At 38.6% G+C, this 5,575-nt stretch overlaps 1 pseudogene; it reads left to right on the top strand.

Annotated features, from left to right (window-relative positions):
* Positions 1 to 1,992: 1,992 nt before the first annotated feature.
* LOC133055838 (serine/threonine-protein kinase RIO2-like) lies at positions 1,993 to 3,644 on the top strand (annotated as a pseudogene).
* Positions 3,645 to 5,575: the final 1,931 nt, after the last annotated feature.

Here is a 5,575-nt window from a genome sequence, read left to right as displayed (position 1 = left end):
GAGTTGAACCAGTAAGAAGGCTGAGCACTGAAGAACTGATGTTTATGAACCTTGGTGTGGGAGAGACCCTTGGGAGTCCTTTGGACTGCAAGGAGATAAAACCAGTCAATTCTAAAGGAAATCAATCCTGAATATACATTGGAAGAACTGATGCTGAAGATGAAGCTCCAGTACTTTGGCCACCTGATGGGAAGAGCTGACTCATTAGAAAAGACCTGATGCTGGAAAAGATTAAAGGCAGGAGGAAAAGTGGACAGCAGAGGATGAGATGGCTGGATGGCATCACTCACGTAACGGACATGAGTTTGAGCAAGCTCTGGGAGATGCTGAGGGGCAGGAAAGCCAAGAGAATGTGCTGGTCATAGAAAACACATTTTTCGAACAACACAAAAGAAGACACTACACAAGGACATTACCAGATGATCAATAGAGAAGCCAGATTGATTATATTTTTTTTTGCAGCCAATGATGGAGAAGCTCTATACAGTCATCAAGAACAAAATCGGGAGCTGACTGTGCCTCAGATCGTGAACTGCTTACTGCCAAATTCAAATTTAAATTGAAGTAAGTAGGGAAAACCACTAGGCCATTCAGGAATAACCTAAATCAAATCCCTTATGATTATACAGTGGAAGTGACAAATAGATTCAAGGGATTAGATTTGATAGAGAGTGCCTGAAGAACTAAGAACAGAGGTTTGTGACATTGTACAGGAGACAGGGATCAAGACCACTGCCAAGAAAAAAAAATGCAAAAAGGCAATATGGTTGTCTGAGGAGGTCTTAACAGTAGCTGAGGAAAGAAGAGAAGCAAAAAGCTAAGGAGAAAGGGGAAGATATACCCATTTGAATGCAGACTTCCAAAGAATAGCAAGGAGAGATAAGAACGCAGTCTTCAGTGATCAATGAAAAGAAATAGAGGAAAACAACAGAATGGGAAAGATGATAAATCTATTCAAGAAAGTTATAAATACAAAGGAAATATTTCATACAAAGATGGGAACAATTAATGACAGAAATGGTATGGACCTAACAAAAGCAGAAGATATTAAGAAGAGGTGGCAAGAATACACAGAAGAACTATGCAAAGAAGATCTTCATAACACAGATAATCACGATGGTGTGATCACTCACCTAGAGCCAGACATCCTGGAATGCAAAGTCAAGCGGGCCTTAAGAAGTATCACTACGAACAAAGCTAGAGCAGGTGATTGAATTCCAGTTGAGGTATTTCAAATGTTAAAAGGTGATGCTGTGAAAGTGCTGCACTCAGTATGCCAGCAAATTTGGAAAACTCAGCAGTGGCCACAGGACTGGAAAATGTCAGTTTTCATTCCAATCCCAAAAAAAGACAATGCCAAAGAATGCTCAAACTACTGCACAATTGCACTCATCTCACACACTAGTAAAGTAATGCTCAAAATTCTCCAAGCCAAATTTCAACAATACGTGAACCATGAACTTCCAGATGTTCAAGTTGGTTTTAGAAAAGTCAGAGGAGCCAGAGGTTAAATTGCCAACACCTGCTCTATCATCAAAAAAGCAAGAAAGTTCCAGAAAAACATCCACTTCTGCTTTATTGACTATGCCAAAACATTTGACTGTGTGGATCACAATAAACTGTGGAAAATTCTGAAAGAGATGGGATTACTAGACCACCTGACCTGCCTCCTGAGAAATCTGTATGCAGGTCAAGAAGCAATAGTTAGAACTGGACATGGAACAACAGGTTAGCTCCAAATCAGGGAAGGAGTATGTCAAGGCTGCATATTGTCACCCTGCTTATTTAACTTCTATGCAGAGTACATCATGAGAAATGCCAGGCTGGATGAAGCACAATGTGGAATCAAGATTGCCAGGAGAAATATCAATAACCTCAAATATGCAGATGACATTAAAATATCAATAATCTCAGATATGCAGATGGTCTTATGGCAGAAAGCAAAGAAAAACTAAAGAGCTTAGTCCGGGTTTGCCTGAGTTCCGGTCCGCCATGGGGAAGGTGAATGTGGCCAAGTTGCTACATGAGCCGGGATGACTTCAGGGTCCTGGCAGCGGTTGAAATGGGCATGAAGAACCATGAAATTGTTCCCTGCAGTTTGGTTGCTTCTATAGCCAGCCTTAAACATGGTGGTTGTAATAAAGTCTTAAGAGAACTAGTAAAACATAAACTCATATCTTGGGAGCGAACCAAAAGTGTCCAGGGCTATCGGTTGACAAACGCAGGCTATGATTACCTAGCTTTGAAAACATTGTCTTCTAGACAGGTGGTTGAGTCTGTTGAAAACCAGATGGGAGTTGGCAAAGAATCTGATATTTACATTGTTGCAAATGAAGAAGAGCAGTTGTTTGCATTAAAGCTTCACAGACTGGGAAGAACCTCCTTTTGAAATCTGAAAAACAAGCGTGATTACCTTAAACACAGGCACAATATGTCTTGGCTTTATTTATCTCGTCTCTCTGCCATGAAAGAATTTGCTTATATGAAGGCATTGTATGAAAGGAAATTTCCAGTTCCAAAGCCAGTTGATTATAATCGCCATGCAGTGGTCATGGAACTCATAAATGGCTATCCTCTATGTCAAATACACCATGTTGAAGATTCTGCATCAGTATATGATGAAACTATGGAACTAATTGTTAAACTTGCAAATAATGGACTGATTCATGGAGATTTCAATGAATTCAATCTAATTTTGTATAAAGATGACCACATTACCATGATCGATTTTCCACAAATGGTTTCAACTTCTCATCCCAATGCTGAATGGTATTTTGACAGAGATGTGAAATGCATTAGAGATTTCTTCATGAAACGTTTCAGCTATGAAAGTGAGCTTTTCCCAACCTTTAGTGATATAAGGAGGGAGGACTCTTGACGTAGAGGTTTCTGCCAGTGGCTACACAAAGGAGATGTAGGCAGATGATGAACTACTTCATCCAGCAGGTCCAGCTGATAAAAATATTGAAACAGAAGAGAGACCTCAATTCTCACATTCTGATGAAGAGATGTCAGAAGGAGCCAAGGATTGTAGATCAGAAAATGAAAGTGGATGGAACTCCGTAGGTGAATCAGTTGACTGCTGTTGCGGATCATTCGAAAACCTTGAGCAAATAAAGGAAGGTAGTTTGTCAGAGGACAATGCTGATGCACACAATTTCGAAATGACTGAATTCAGTCAAGCTTTAGAAGAAATAGAAGGGCAGGTTGTTGAAAACAGTTCTGTAACTGAGTTTTCTGGGAAGAACAACAGACGTGAACATGACGGCAGGCAAGATGGTGAGACAGATCAAGGTGGAATCCTCGTGGGCCCTGAGGAGGCTGAAGATGAGTGCCCTCATCTGATTGCCTTGTCATCGTTGAACAAAGAATTCAGGCTTTTCAGAGATGAAGAAAATATGGAAGATACTAATCGACATAGAACAAGAACTCTGAGTGTCACTTCTGTGGGCAGTGTTTTAAGCTGTTCAATTCCTCTGGAACTGGTGAAACAGAAGGTGAAACGTCAGTTGACAAAACAACAAAAATCAGCTGTGAGACGATGGTTACAGAAGGGAGAAGTGAATATATTCACCAAGCAATGGCGAGAAAACATGCAAAATATTAAATCAAGTTTGGAAGCAGCTAGTTTTGGGGGAGAGTAATATATTTAAGACCTTGACTGTATTGCACAAAGTTACTGTGATCCCTTTTAAAGCCACCTTTAGTATTTTTTGGACCAAGGCAGATATATAAATAGGTAAATAAACCCTCTTTCGTTGATAAAAAAAAAAAAAAAAGAAAAGAAAAGAAAGTGAAAGAGGAGAGTGAAAAAGTTGATTTAAAGCTCAACATTCAGAAAACCAAGATCATGGCAACTGGTCCAATCTCTTCATGGCAAATAGATCAGGAAATAATTGAAACAATGAGAGACTTTATTTTGGGGGGCTCCAAAATCACTGCAGATGGTGACTGCAGCCATATAATTAAAAGATGCATTCTCCTTGGAAGGAAAGCTATGATCAATCTAGATAGCATAATAAAAAGCAGAGACATTGCTTTGCCAACAAATATCCATCTAGTCAAAGCTATGGTTTTCCCAGTAGTCATGTATGGATGTGAGAGTTGGACTATAGAGAAAGCTGAGCACCAAAGAATTGATACTTTTGAACTGTGGTGTTGGAGAAGACTGTTGAGAGTCCCTTGGACTGCAAAGAGATCCAACCAGTCTATCCTAAAGGAAACCAGTCCTTAATATTCATTGTAAGGACTGATGTTGAAGCTGAAACTCCAATACTTTGACCACCTGATATGAAGAACTGACTCATTTGAAAAGACCCTGAAACTGGGAAAGATTGAAGGCAGGACGAGAAGGGGATGGCATCACGGACTCAATGGACATGAGTTTGAGTAAGTTCTCAAATTTGGTGATGGATAGCAAAACCTGGCATGCTGCAGTCCATTAAAAATAGATAGATGGTAGTTAGATAGATAGATAATGATTGTTTTTTTTAATTTTTCTTATCTCTTAAGTTCATATACATTTTAAAAATCTTGGATTTTACCTCTTCCAATATGTTTACTCTTTTGACATATTTTGCAATTTTGTTTTCTGTATCCCTTACCTAATTATTATAGACATTGATTATCTTTACTACTTTTGACTTTTAATCTTCCTAGTAACCTTATAAGTGGTTGATATACTACCCTTACTGTATATTTGCTTTTATGAATGGGATTTTCCTTTCAAAAATTTGTGTTTCTACTTGCGACCTTTTCTTTTCCAGTTATAAATGTCTTTTTTTTTTTTTTTTTTTTGTAAAGCTGGTTTCATGGCAATGAAATTTTGCAGCTTTAATTTTCTGTAAAATTCTTGATCTCTCCTTCAAATTCAAATGATAGCCTTGCTGAGTAACATATTCTTCATTGTATATTTTAGGACGTTTTTGTTTGTTTTCATGTGTTTGTTTGTGTTTCTTGTGTTTGCTTTCATCCCTCTAGATATATCATGTTAGTCCCTTCTGGCCTATAGGTTTTCTGTTGAAAATTCAGCTAATAACATTATGGATATTCCTCTATATGCATCTTGCTTCTTATCCCTTGTTGCTTTTAAGAATTTCCCAATATCCCTTTTTTTTTTTAAATTACATTATGTCTTGATGTAGAACTTTTTAGATTGATCTATGCATCTATCTCCTCTCCACTTATCTTTTGATTTGGGATTTTATCTTGTTCCTTTGTAACATACTCCTCTGTCATCTTATTTTGCCTAACTTGCTGTTTTTATTTCTATATACTTGGTAGGTTGGTTACACTTCTTAATATTAGGGAAGTGATTCTATGTCATAGACATCCTATAGGACCCGGAAGTTCACTTCCTGTGGTCACTAGAGTTATATGCTCTAGGGCTACCCTCTGTGTGAACTGCATGAATCCTTCTGTTGTGGGGGGAACATAGGAAGGGTGTGACTGACCCTCGCCTGGTTGAGACGATCCCATGGGGAAGGAAATGACAACTCATTCCAGTATTCTTGCCTGTAAAATCCCATGGACAGAGGAGCTTGATGGGCAAGAGTCCATGGGGTCACAAAAGTCA

This window comes from Dama dama, chromosome 5 (genome assembly GCF_033118175.1).
Source record: "Dama dama isolate Ldn47 chromosome 5, ASM3311817v1, whole genome shotgun sequence".
Classification (NCBI taxonomy): Eukaryota; Metazoa; Chordata; class Mammalia; order Artiodactyla; family Cervidae; genus Dama; species Dama dama.
Note: the sequence above shows the minus strand (reverse complement) of the source record. Positions and strands in the feature narration are given on the sequence as shown.